The sequence below is a fragment of the Poecile atricapillus genome, chromosome 3, assembly GCF_030490865.1.
Source record: "Poecile atricapillus isolate bPoeAtr1 chromosome 3, bPoeAtr1.hap1, whole genome shotgun sequence".
Lineage (NCBI taxonomy): Eukaryota > Metazoa > Chordata > Aves > Passeriformes > Paridae > Poecile > Poecile atricapillus.
In genome coordinates, this window is record NC_081251.1 from 34,501,894 (window position 1) to 34,516,934 (window position 15,041).

Consider the following 15,041-nt stretch of genomic DNA (forward strand, 5'->3'; position numbering starts at 1 on the left):
AGCAAATGTGCTTAAAAGTCAGGGCAGGAGAAGGAGGATGGAGGTAATTTGCAAGACAGACAGAAAATACAAAATTACAGAATCATTTAGATTGGGAGAGACCTCTAATATCATACAGTACAGCTATTAACATCATACTACCAAGTCCAAGTACTATCACTTGTACTGTACTTCATTTTCCCAAAGGAAAAAAAAGCCATAATTGCTTTGGTGTATTTTTTCCATAAACCAACGTCAAGAACTTACAGAATCTTATCAAGGGACTCTAGTGATGGGTCATAAATGTAAAGCACCTTCTCATTGTCTGTACATTAGCCAGCATCTCCTGCATGCAGCTGAGCTTCCCACCTGAAGGCTGAGACAACAGCCTGTCTCTCAGCCCCTCCAGGCATCATGACACTAGGTAGAAGGACCAGAGAGAACTCAAAATATCTCTGCTGTTTCCTGGGCTACACTTCCACCAAACTCTCACATAGGAAAGATTTTACACACTGTTTCCTCCCTCTTTCCCCTCTCAAGATTGGAAACTCCAGTCATAAAATAGGAGACTCAGGAGGAAGATGTAAATGTCTTTTCCAAATATATTGGCATGTCTAAACTTTTGAACGCCCAGATGCTATCAATAATGGAATTATAATCTTTATTTAAAAATCATCAAAATGAGGTGTTATATTATTGAACATAAAAAAACATGGTGTGAGGTATCCTATCACAAATACAAGAGCCCTTCACTTCACAGGAAGTTTCCCCATGTACAAATGCTATGTCCAGTATCTGAGAATTATTTTTCACCATGTAAAATGTGAAAGGTTGATAAAGAGGCAATTAAAAAATCCAAAACCATCATTCTAAACAGTGGCAAGGCAGATCAAATACAATAATTAAATTTTTGAACTAGTTCAGTACAAAAGGTCCCAAAAACCTCATGAGCACTATGCCCAGACCCACTGAGGGTCAGATGCTTAAGAAAAAGAAGACCTATGTAATTTCAAATTACATTTAATTCACTTCAGTTCACCCAATCACTACTCAGGTGAGCAAATTATTCTAAGAGCAAGGGGGATAAAATAAAGCTGCAGACTGTAAAGATAATTTAGCTTTCAAAAAAAAAAGTAGAAGTTCTCATAATGAAAACAGTGAACCAAGCTGCAGTACCTTAGGAAGAAATTTTCTTAGTACATCTATTCAAAATAAATCAGTATACAATATCCAAGATTAAAAAAAAAAAAAAAAGTATTACTATTCTTGATCTCTTATAATAATTCTAAGCATCACAAATGCAACGTTAAGAATTATTTTGAGTTATTTAAGCTCCTAGTTTCATCTGTGATTGACTTGTTTTCCAGTTTCATTTGTTTGAAGTCCTCCTTCATTCACTGAGCCATTACTGAAGTGGTAATGGTTTGGTTTGCTTGCCCAAAGCTGCTACCAGATGATTTCCCAATTGGTAACGCTGACTGAAGTATCTACAGAGCAGCAGCAACTATGCCATGTGTGCAAATTGCAATACTAATTATTAACAAAATCTCAAATCTCACATATGCTGCAGAGAAAGCAAAAGAAGAACCCCACAACAGCAAAACAATTCAAGAGATGGAAAATAATGGTCTGGTGTTTCATCAGATTTAAAGATTTAAAAACTCTGCATCCTTAAAAGCAACACTTTGTATCCAGACCAAATCATTCTACATTAAGCAAGGTGAATAAAAGTACATTCCAAGACAATATTCCCATCACTTATTGAAACAAAACATCATTATGTGGAGCATAGGAGAGATTACATATTCCTGTTGGATCTACACAGTGTAAAAATACATGCAGATGCTGCTTAAAGACCAGCACCTGTAGCTTAATCGTTAATCTAGAACACCTATGTGCCTTCATTCTGTCATGCAATACTCAGTGTCACTGCTTGTAAAAACAGCAACACGATCCCCAGCCATATTCAGGCTTTAATTTTTTTCCTCAAGGTTTTCTGGGACTGTGCAGCTCAGTTACCTCTACACTGTCCTGCATAGACTGTCAGTAAATCTAAATACTCTCACAGCAAACACTGAAAATTAAAATCACAGAAATTTACCCAAAGGAAGGCTGAATGGAATAGTATACATATTTATCAATCTATAAAAGGAGAATCTTACAAATCTTACAAAAGGAGAACACCTAGTTTCTTGAGAGACACAAAGAATTCACTTAAGTTTCTGGATAGACAGATTGCTCAGGTTTACAAAAGGAGTGAAAATGTCTAAAGCTATTCTGGTACTTTGAAACTGTGGAACTTAAAACTTTCTGCCAACTGCACTCATGCCTCCTGTAAAATATCCTTCCTAAAAATATTAGGTTCAATTTTTATAATTTAATTAAATGGCCTAATGTTACATCAGATTTTTCACTTCCAAGCCTGTGGAAACAGTTTAATTTCCTAATTACTCAAAGAAAACAAGAGGGAATTGAACATAAAATATCTCATGAAATACATTCCACTTAATTTTCCTTCTAGAGTTTCCCAGGAGAAGGAAGTAGAGGGATACTAAAATGAGGCCCCAACAGTGGCATACCTGAGTAAAAATTACCTTTTAGAGAAAGAACAGAGATTTGGGTGCTGAAGAGTGAGACTAAGAAATCAGATTAATTTTACAGGAGAATTAATCCTCCTGCTAAGGAATGAGGTCTATCTTGCCTCTTCCGTTTTTTCTTCAGTATTGCCAGTAGTTTTCTTCTAACAATGCTAAAAATTTCCACTGCTGATTCCTAGTATAGTGAAGTGACCTTAAAATTCAAGAGCTGCTGCTACTCCAATTTATATTTTATATTTGTTAATAGTAACTGTGCCTTTGCAGTAAAGGTATTCAGATGGAAGTTCCTTCATACCTTTCTCTATGATTTCAATTCTATGTTTATCAAATTATCTTCACTTTTAAAATGCTGTCTGAAGAGCAGCTTTGCTCTGCATGGCTAAACATAGGAAAGTTTTTGTCTTCAATAAGGGTTTAGATATATAATCCCAAATCTCAGTGGGCCTTGTTAAAGCAACATCATAAATTTTTTACACTTCCTTATGAGTTAGGGGAAAAAAATTGTTCTACGTATCAGTCTGAGCTTATACTGACTAATGTGGCCTTAGGGAAAGGACTGTTGAAATTCATGCATCTAGTCATTAGAAATGGATTGATAGATGCAATTATGATAAATCAGCATAAGTTATTAAGTAAGTTTTTTTTTAATTAGTAGCTACAGGTGAAAAAAGAAAGACATTCAGAGCCAATGCTTAAATGCTGTAAAGCTGGTATAACCTGCTATTTCTGTGCACTGTGAGCACACTAGGAGGTATTTATATCACTCAGTTTTGGTACTCAGTGACCTGATGGATGAGCAGGGGTGAGATAGCTGATGAAGCTACTGGTCTCAGCAGTTGACCCTGCCTGGACACCTGAACTACTCATCACTCATTTCCTAAACTGCCATGGTTCAATGGGTAGTGACTTTAAGAAATCCAAAACTGGCAACAATTTACTTTCAACCATATGCTCTAAACTGCAGCAGCCGAGGACTTGACTGTCAAGTGGTTCAGCTGTCTGTGCTGCAAAAGTAAGGCAAACGGTGCAGTAACCTCACCTAAGACATCACTGAAAAGCAGGGTTGGCTCCTGCATGACAATCTGAGTTTCCCATCTAGGCCATGCAGGGAGAGTGGCAGAGAGGCAGCAGCAAACCCAGTTAGCAATGTGGTATCCTTGTTACTCATGGTCACACCACAATCCCCAGGAAAGGCTCTAACTACAAACCATGGGAATTAAACACTATGTAGAAAATATATACCTAATATGACCTCACTGTCACACTAGCAGCCTCAACACTGTCACTGGTACCAGAGGGATGGTGTCTTTGATACTCTTTCCTAACAGTTTTGAATCAGGTGTGTATTCAGGGCTGTAGAATAGCCACAAATAGTAACACTAGTTTTGTCAGCATAACAAACCAGCCAAGCAGCAGAGAAAAATTATTTAAGAAAAAAACCCATCAAATTATATCAATGTTGAATGAACCAATGGTCTGTATGATGAGATAGCACTGTTGTTACCTGTACATAAAACTCTAAATTCCCTGGCCACAGTGTAAAGCATTTGCCTGGGTGTTCTCATGGAGGTTATTCCTACCAGCTGTGCCACATGAAGATTTATACATGCTCCATAAACTTTAATTCCCTTTTTAAGTCCTATTATAACAAGCAGGGGGCCATTTCTGAACTTGAAATGGATTTTCAGAACAATATAAAGATGAAAATGTTTTCTGGCCTCTGATTTTTAAACCTTTGGGTAAAATTAAATCTCTTCAACAGCACTGTTGATATTCCATATAGAAATATTCACAAATACCAAGCACTCCAGAACATTATGTCTGAATCCAAAGGGAGAAGTTATCCTGCTGTACAAAAAAATGCTGTAATCACTGTTCACAAAAATCTCTCAGCTTGATGCTTTGAAGTTGTTTTTTTCCTGATGTACTGACTTCAGAAGAGAATGAAATTCAGTATTTCAAGATGCAATTATCCACAGCAAAGCAAGGAACAGCACGAATAATAGAAGTGGTTAATCCTGAATTTGCTGACAGCAAAATTTATTTTCTATTCATTCAGTCTAAACCATTGCCAAACAAAAGCCTAATGACTAAAGTTAGAATTTCATATATGTCATATTTTCCCTTTCACATTGAAACTACAATTTTCATAGAAGAGTTTATTTTTATCATCATCTTCCCTCTTCACAAAAAATTACACCTCTTGCAAAAATTATACAGAAGCTCCTCTATGCAGGTAGCACAAAATTGAAGTATCAGATGTGGCTAGAAGTCAAATTTAACAAGCAATTAAATCCTAAATAAATAAAACCAGCCGTCAAGAACACAGCTTCCTCTCCTAAAAATAAACTTCAAGTCAAAATCCTAAACCAGTATAGATTTTTTTACATATTTTACTACATCCCACAGCTCACTTTGGAAACTTACAGCAGACCAACTGCATATCTAGAAAGACTCAATTTTCCACTAGCCCCTTCTCCATGTCCCCTGCCAGTATGTGTCCTCACATGTCTGTCAGTTTTCCTCTGCACAGGAAAATACTCTTCCATAAATATCCCCTCCACCCTTCCCAAAACTGTCCTTAGTTTTAACACCTCCTTTCCTCAGAGCTATTTCCCAAGTTTTCCCTTTCAACTATTCTGAAGCTTCCCCCTTTCTGCTACAGCAGAGATTTAACAGTGCCTGTTTAATCTTGGCTGACGCTGATGGAGCCCTTGGCAGCTCGCAGGCAGAGCTGTCCAGAGTCCTGCTGTCCGGCTGCAGACACAAGGCACAGCAGAGCAGAGGGAATCACACAAGGCCACGCACCAACCTTGTGAGAGTCACTGTGGGGGCTGCACCCACGCATGCACCTTGACATGGCCATATCAGTGAATGCAGATTGTTTTGGCTCTTTAATCTGATGTGCTTTCTTAAAATTTTATGGGTCAAGAAAAAGGGAAAGCTATTGTCAGCTTAGAAGCACAAGATACAGGATAAGGGAGGCATGCAGCCTGGCAGCTGAGTTCTGGACATGAGCGAGAGCAGAAGAAGAAAAAAAAGAATAGAAAGGGGATTTAGATGGAAGACTTAAATCTTTCAAACCAAGTCAATGCTGATGCAGGAATTGATGTTACAGACAGACTAAAACAGATTTTTGACAAAAGGAAGTGAAGTAGGCATGGATAAACTGTGTCACAGACACCAGTTCAATGAGAAGTCTTTGACTAGATGACCTTATTCAAACAGGAGATGCAACAGCTGAAAACAAGACAGCCATAAACCTTTTGTACATAAAGTTAATTAGAATGGACTTCAGATGTAGGAGGACACACCACAGGTAAAGAAATAAAACCACCCTTGATAATTAGCAAATGGTTGAATACCAGTCCAATCAAGACTGTGGTACCAGTGTGGCTCTCTATGCAAAGATGTTCTGAGACTGAAAGGATTGCTGGCTTGAAACATTTCAGGTGCATATGAGTGTCAAGGGGAAGGTCGGCCCTTGCCTTTCATGTGGCAATGCCCCACACCCCCCCAGGCCTGTATCCCAGTCCTGCACTGGCTGCCAATCCCTGGCACACCTGAGGCAATGTTCCACACTTGCCCCATTCTAGCCCCAGAGTGGCCACATGACCAGAAGTCCCAGCTGGGGAAGGGGTCCAGGAAAGCCAAAGGATACCTAAGCCAGGACACACAGTGAGCACGTCCTGACCCTGCCTCTTAGAATTTCTACCAGCTGAACACTGCAGCAACCAGGAGTGGTAGCTCTACATGTTCTTTTCTGGACCTTTCTGTCTTTCTGCCTTTCTTCTACTAATTCCTTCTTCTCATAGTTTTGAGTAACTTAAAATTGGATGGAATTGGAGTTTGCTAAGTTAATGCTCTGAGAAGTTGCTTTTATGTTGATTGAATGCTGGCCCAAACTTTTGTCAAAGTTCTCTGATTTTCCAAAGTTACCAGTAAAATCTTTTTATTGTCTTGACCTCTTCAGAATATCTTATCAGTATTCTTCTTGTGCATCTAAGTCAAAGTACATAAAAAACCTAAAACCAAACTAGACATTTACAGCTAAAAGACTCCCCTCCCTGCAACAACAGCTATTGGGCTGTTGGTCTCATGGCCATACACAGTGGGAAAATAGGCATGGTCAATCAAACATCTCACTTCTGAGTAGATCTAATAGTCCAGTCTTTGGGAAATTATTTGGCTGAAGCTCTAAAATTCTGCACAATTTTATTCCCTGGAAGAACCCTTCCCAACTTTCTAGTCAAATCTCATCCACGTCTTCCTCAAACATTCATGCCCAGGTGGATTAAGAACTGAATGAAGGACAGATCCCAGAGGGTCAGGATCAGTGCCACAGGGTCTAGTTGGAGGCCTGTCACTAGTGATGTCCTCTAAGGTTCAGTAATGGGCCCAATATTGTTTAACTTATTCCTCCATGACTTGGATGGAGGGACAGAGGTCTCCTCAGCAAGTTCACTGATGACACAAAGCTGGAGGAGTGTCTGATACCCCAGAGGGCTCTGCAGCTCTTCAGAAGGACCTCAGCTGGCTGGAGAGAGGGGCAGAGAGGAACCTTCTGAAATTCAACAATGGCAAGTGCAGGGTCCTGCACCTGGGGAAGAGTAACCCCTGGCCCTACTACAGGCTGGGGACTGACTTGCTGGGAGATGGACCTGGGGGTCCTGGTGGACAACAAGCTGTCTATGAGCCCGAAATGCCCTCGTGCCCAAAAAGGCCAATGGTATCCTGGGGTGCATTAGGAAGAGCATGGCTAACAGGCCAAGGGAGGTGATCCTGCCCCTATATTCAGCTTTGGTGAGGCCACATCTGGAGTCCAGTTCTGGGCTTTGCAGTACAAGAGAGATACAGAACTCCTGGAGTAGGTCTAGTGGAGGACACCAAAGTTGATGAGGTGACTGGAGTGTCTCTTATGAGGAAAGGCAGGGGGAGCTGGGCCTGTTCAATCTGGAGAAGAGACAACTGAAAGGGGACCTCATCAATGTCTATCAGTATCTAAAGGGAAGATGTCAGAGGTTGAAGCCAGGCCCTTCTCAGTGGTGCCGAGCAATAGGGCGAGAAGCAATGGGTAGAAACTGATGCAAAGGAAGTTTCACCTAAATATGAGGAACAACTTTTTTACTGTGCAGGTGACTGAGTATTGGAACACATTGCCCAGAGAAGTTGTGGAGTCTCTCTCACTGGAGATATTCAAGAACCATCTGGATTCAATTCTGTGCCATATGCTCTAGGATGACCCTGTTTGAGCAGGGAAGTTGGACCAGATGGCTCCACAGTGGTGCCTTCCAACTTTACCCACTCCATGATTCTGTGATAGGTATCACTTTTTATGCTTATTAATTATACAAATAATTTAATTTATAGCTTAAGGCCAGTACTCAGAGGAGCCAGCATAAGAATTGCTTGTTCTGTTTTGATGCTACATCACTCAAAACAGGCAAACAGCAGCAATATCCTATTGTTGCTGCACACACAAAAATTGAAGTATCCTGACCAATTTTATAAATAAGCCTTTCTTCTTTGGTCTCAAGTCATACAATCCCAATTTTCTTTAGCCTTACCAATTTAAAAATATATCAAGTAAAATTGGCACCTTAAATTGTTAAGTATTGTTATTTTATACAGCCTGTCACAGAGAAATACAATAGAAACAAAAAATGCTAATTAATTTAAAATAGGCCAAGATCCTAAAATCCAATAAATAAATCAAGTTTTGAGGTTTAAGTAGTCCATGTCAGCCATCTGTCCAATAAGCTTTTATAAGATTTGCTTTTTCACTCTTGGTTCATTATTTGATTCTGCCTGCTCAAATAGATCCTGTCATTTTAAAGGCATTACAGGAGTTGAGTACTTAAGAGTTCCCAAGCGAACCCAACAGTCTTTATAAGTCTACGAGAAACAAACTGCAAGCATCCAAATGGAAATCTGCTATATTTGATGTATGATTATAAAATTACCCTCAATGGATCAGCACTATCATATTTAGGCTACCTGGCTTTAAAAAAAGCAGTGTTACAAGGAAAGCAAAATGAGAGAGATACATGTACATAGGAGGACTTGAGTAGATGTGACATTGATTTCCCTCCAGCAAGTAAGTCTAGCCCCAAACTGTAATCAGCAAGAACACTGCATGCTGTAGTTTAGGATCCCCACATCAACGTAGCTGGTGGGAATTCTGAACTGTGATTTGCAAATCCCCACCCAAATCTAGCAGGACATCATTTCCTGGGAGTTTAAAGAGTACTACACATCAGTAGTGAACTTCTAGAACTTTTCACTTGATTGTGGAGGCTAACAGCACCAGAAGGCCAAAAAGTATTTACTCAAACAGATGACCAAAAGATGTGAATGAACAGACAGTAAAGGGAATAGGCAGAGCTGTATCCTCTGAAATCCTTAATACAGTACAGAGCAACACAAGAAAGTGCTCACATGCTACTCTGAAGAACACTTCTGGATGTCAGAGGGATGATACCGAACTACATGCTAAAGCACTGTGACCCAGCATGGCATTTCTTACATTCCTATCATCCTATAAGTGTTATTAATTACCTGGCAATGCAGTTGTTTCCGACAACACATTTTAAATTAGTTTTGTGTAGTCTTGCTGCTTTTAATTTACAATTTTTTGCCACCCAACTTGACATTTCTCTTATTACCAATCCTAAGATTCCTCAAAGAGCTGAACTACAGCAAGATGAGCCAAAGACACATAAAAACTACCAAAATTTTGCCTACTGGAATTGCAGGGTTTCACAAATAAATATGAAGAATATGGAAAAAAGGTGTAAGTCTGAAATTTATTTTTTGTTTTGCCATATTACAGAATCACAAATCCTGATTCAAAAGCATATTTTTAATCAGACATCTTAAAGGAATATTTATCTATTTTTTCTTTAAAAAATTAGACCATAAGAGGTAGTTAAGCAATAGCCCTTACAGTCAATTTCATATTTTTACATTGCCAATTAGTCTGTAGATCACATTTAACACTTTTAATGCAGAGAACAAAAGCAGTACCCTGCAAGACAAGTACTAATACAATAGCACCTTGCACAACACACAAGAAGAAAGGCAGGCTATCAGTCAGATTATCAACAAATGGCTAAGTGATTTGGGATTGCAAATCCCATTTTAAAAATCAGTCAGAATTCTTCCTCCTCTGATGTCAATGTGAAATTTTAAAAGGTAAACAAAAAAGTGCAACCTAAGCAAAAAACTTGAGCTGGAATGATGAAGTGAGCAAAATTTTTGAGCAAAAATAGAATTTATTCAGTAGACAAAAAGTTTATTCCAACAGTCTTCTCTGCTTCAATTAGTACTTCTAATACCATTTTAAACAGCAAAGATTAGATACCAAAAATCCAGCAGCTCTGAAGAGTGGAAAGAGATAAAAGATCTGTGTTTAGGAGCAAGAACTAAGTTCCTAAGTAACTACCATAAAAGGCTGCTGCACATGGCAGGTGTAGTTTCAAGAAGAAAGAAAGTCAGGATATGTCTCCTCAAAGTTATACTTAAAAGTTTTTCCCAGAGGTGGGAAAGGACGTTACCAGTACTGAAGAGCAGTCTGCTGCCTACGCATTCAAATTTCATGAGGCTTATACCTTCCACATGTCTATCAAACTCTGAGAAGTATTCTTTTCCTTCCTGTCCCAAAACCCTGATTGGCATCAGACTGTATCTTTTAAAAATTTTTGCCTGTTCAGTCATCTCTTTTAAGGCAACTCATCCCACCCATGGTGTCAGTTCTCTTAACTCAATACCATGAAATAATTCAAGAAGGGAACAGAAAAAAAAAACAAACTGAAACAAACCAGATCCTTCATATTCCATTTACAATCACATCCACTCTTTTAATCATCCCAGGCAGAGAAATCAGCTTACAGAGAGCACAAACCAGAGAAACACTGGTCACTCCTCAGTCAATCAGTTTTTGATCTGTGTAGTCCCATGTGTTTTCTACAGGCAAGAGTCACTGAAAGACTGAGAAAATCTCAGACATCAAAGAATCAGTGATATAGGACACAGTTTGATGTTTTATGAGAAGTACTCTAGAGTCATATACAGAATGAAAGCCATTCTTGGGAGAAATAACATTCTGGAATACATCAGTAACAGCTTCATAAACATCTAACTATATATGGACTGTAATAAAAGCACTAGGACTCAAACCCTCCAGGTTTTCAGGCACAAACTCAATTTTCCATCTTATTGTTGTCCCTCTAAAGCTAATAAAATGAAAAATTTCTGGAAGTAATTTTTCAACTCCCAAATTATAAGCAGCAAATTTTTACATAGGAAAAGGTTTCTGCAAAAGCTGAAAACCATTCAGAGAGATTCCAGATGCATACGAGATACAAAAAACCTATCAACAACCTTTTGACAAAGCTTTGCCTAGCACTCTCCTCTAAAGGGAAAAGTGCAATTTTCCTCCCACTGTACCTTCACATATATTTTCTGAGATCAAGTTATGGTCAAATTGCCATGTTAACCACATTTTCAATTTTCTTCATACATTTTTACAACACTCTCACTTCAGCAGTATTTACTATTATCACTCCCAGCAGCTAAGGCTGTTTGCATAAGGTGTTATTTGCCAAGAACCTGCTACTTGAAAGGAAGACCTCTTCTGTCTGCACAGCAGATTTGTAGGTGGAGTAAAGTAGCCTTGCTGAGAGAAAAGTGGAGGGAACCAACATAATCACATGCACATGATCCATAAAGGACAGAGCAGAAAATGCATTAGGTATCCTTCTCTAATGGAACTCAAACACATTTATAAGATACTTTTTTCATGCAGTTTCAACTAATTTGCTGTAGAATTGTCATAAAGCTCTCTCAAGGGCTAAAAGCCTAACTGCAAACAGACTTACCCAGAACTTGTGTTATCACACATAACACACACCTAGGTGTTTCTAGCCCTGTTTCACTGCTGAAGGAGTAACATACAAATCACTACAACACTTAAAGGCTACCATTGGGAAGATCAGTGGAATACATCTCTAAGGAGAAATTACAAGAATTACTATAAATAGTATGTCTGGATATACTTAACCCTATTTTAACTTCACAGTGCCTTAAAAGTTACTGAATGTCCTCAAGCAAAGCAGCATAATATACAGAGAACACCCAGAGCACAACTGTTAGGAATTTCCTGCCAAAATAAAGGTATATGGAGAGAGGCTCCACATGACGTGTTCACAGCTTGTTCCTATCCCATATGTCAGTCATTCTCCCAGAGACTGGAAGAACAGAGATGCTTCTTCCTTCCACAGACAACATGGAGCTGGGAAGGGCCATCAATAGGACACATGTTGGGAACAAAAATGGCCATGAACAAGAAAGAAAAAATTCTGAACAAAATCAGGATAACTTGATAAAAGACACCTTCCCAAAAACAGAGGAAGGCTGATTATTAGACTGCAATCTACCTGGAAAGGAGCTGATGGTCAACACCGATAAACAAATTCGACATGAAATCAGCATATTGTTCATGCCACACAAAGGGTGATTACCTTCACAGCAATCCTCAGCCTAACTCAGACCACAACTTCGTTAGAAAAGGCTTCAGGATCAGCCACCCCTGAACAGCAATCACTCCAAATGGGTAATTACCACTCTGCAGCCAGCAATGAACCATGGACATTTATCCTACTTGAATGTTTGTTTCCTTTGGAATTGTTAGAGAAATATTGAATGTAAGGTACAGTGATAGATATGCTACTGATTTACAGGAGGAAAGAGAATTCTGCTGCTCACTGAAGCAGTGTTGTCCACAGGACATAATTCCTACTTTAAGAGCAAAAACATTTCTGTATCCGAGGTAGAGAAATAAGCATTAAGTTAATTACAAAGAATTACAAAACTGAGCTCTGAATAAAGGGGGATAAAATGAGTTTTTGAGTGAGACAATAAAATGCTTCTTTAGACTTTCCCCAAAAATCTTGAAATGAAGATCACATTCAAATGCTCCTACACTCCCCTCAAGAAAAATATTTGTGTGCATCCCCAGAAAAGAGTGTCTGAATGTGAATTATTAGACAATATCAGTCAGACTCTCTTTAGCAGCAGCTTTTGCTAAGGGAGAATTTCACAAAGCCCAAGACCTCAACTACTACAATGGACTGTGTATTTATCTCACAATAAGCAGATTTATGCTTGTGTACATAGACCAGGTACAGATTTTATGTCACTTCTTCACCTATGTTTTACAAATATGTGATTATGTTATTATACTTAGATATTAAAACCAATACTTTTACTTCTAGTTAGCCTTAATCTGTTTTAACCTATGGCCCAGCTAACCAGCACAGACCCTGAAGTGTCCACAAGTAAGAAAGGTGCTTCCCCTCCCACCACACAGATCAGATTCTGGCCCTGCCATAACTGGACAGAACCCAAGTGTACCCAGGGACTCACAGCAACTGAAGAGGCCCTCTAATATAAAACACGATGCCACAGTGCACACTTATCCCTCGCAGCTACTGGGGTCTGCTGGGCTCTAAGTCACATGCAGACCTCCTGTTGATCCCTTTCTCCTCTAGAGGTGTCCTTGCTTATTCCCTTCTATGGGAAGAAGGCCATGGGCTCTGAACCCTTTCCATTATTCCAAAGGTAGGTGTATGTGCAGGAGGAAGCAAGGTACGTGTCATAATTTTTATCAGAGTGTGGGCATCTGGCAGTTTTGGAACTTGCACTAAGAAATCACTTTGTTCAAAATTCTTGAAATAATATTTGAGTTCTAAATGCAAATGCATCACATTAAGTAAGTCATACTGGTTTTGATATTTTTGTTTACGCTGTGTTTACACTCCTGTGTACAGGAAATACAGAAAGACTTCAGTCTGATTGCACAGATTCATATGGTACTTGAGGCCAGCTGATAAACAAGATAGTGGAAACAGACTGATGTGTTAATGTCCTTTTTACTGCTCTTTCCTAGAAATATAAAAATGGAAAAACAATACTAAACCAACAGTTTTGTTTCTGAAGCTTAAAAAGAATTCTCCATTTTTTCTCTTCCATTATTTCACTTGTCCAGGAACTGGATAGAGAAAATACCAATTACTGTCAGAGAAGAATTAAAACCTCAGTTGTTCCTTCTGCTCACTGCAAAATCCCGAAGATAAACACATAGTAGTGGAGTGGAAAAAAATGTTGGAAAAAATTGATTACTAACAAGACTTGTCAGTGGAAATAGAAAGAACTGAATAAAATCTCGCACTAAAATACTGCTGCTGAGAACTCCATTCAAGGAAAGCATTAGTGAATCCTAGGAAAATGTCTAAGTAGATAATTTCTATCTCAATAACATGTCAGAGTAGATGAACATGTGTTAAGATAATTAAGTTTTCTCAGTAATAAAGAAATGAAACTTGAAATACAAAACTGTAAGTTACACTTCTGTAAGACTTAAGAGTAGTAAGTGAAATATCTTTCATTTTAGACAAATTCTTGCAAAACATCTCCCATTCTCAGAATAAGCAGTTTAAATGATAATACTTTGGGATGTATTTTGGATCCCTAAATAACATTTAGATCATAGAGGTTTTCCAAAGCCATCTTCTGAAGCTATTAAAAGATATTTTTTTCTCTTATGTGACTAACATTAACAATGTAACAATGACCTTTTCTCTAAATATTAAAATTCTGCACTATCTCCATTCATCAGTTTATTTCCCCTATTCAATATTGCATCTGCTTGAAATATAAAAAGAATACACTTGGCAACATCCAGGATAAACACACTACAATGAGGTATACATGCTTGTAAGGTGTATGTTTCTGCTACAAAAATATTAAATTCATATATATGTTTGCTTGTCTATGTGAGAAAACATTTCTGTTGTACTTTTATGAGGTCTTGGGCTATAAATTATTTGTATATTGACTGAGTCTGAAGTGAATGTCTTCAACCATACTTATTTAAATCTTTCTCTCCTAGTTTCCAAAGTTTAAAGAAAAAAAAAAACAACAAAAAAGCACTATTTAAGTGTGGCTTACACAAAATCGATGCTTTATTTTCTACGACTGCACAGAGGAGGCAATAAATTATACTTAAATCATACTTCAGCACCTGCAAACATTGGAGCTACTGTTTAATCAACATGCTCTTATCTTTGCTCTCCAACCGATAAAGGCTTTAACATGTTAAGCAGTGTATGTTTTTCATAATGTCAAACTCCAAAAAAACTTGCTGAAATCAAACGTTTCCTTTATGAGAGCTCCAGAACACCCAGACATATCAAAGTATTTTTATGACACTGTATTTAACTACCTTCCTCGCCTCTTCTCTTTTCCCTTCTCTCAGGGCCCTGCTCCTTTTTAACATAACTTCATCACAGGCTGAAAGCAAATTAAATTTAAACACTAATACCTAAGTTACTGACATGTGCCCTTAGAAACAACAAAATTCTTTGGCCTATATTTTAATATTACAATGCAAAAATGTAGCAACCA

General features: G+C 38.3%; 1 protein-coding gene across 1 annotated transcript in view; it reads right to left on the reverse strand.

Annotated features, from left to right (window-relative positions):
• The window catches only part of UBE3D (ubiquitin protein ligase E3D), an 85,065-nt gene that overhangs the window by 42,049 nt on the left and 27,975 nt on the right, over positions 1 to 15,041 (reverse strand). The gene's annotated exons all lie outside the window — the stretch shown is intronic.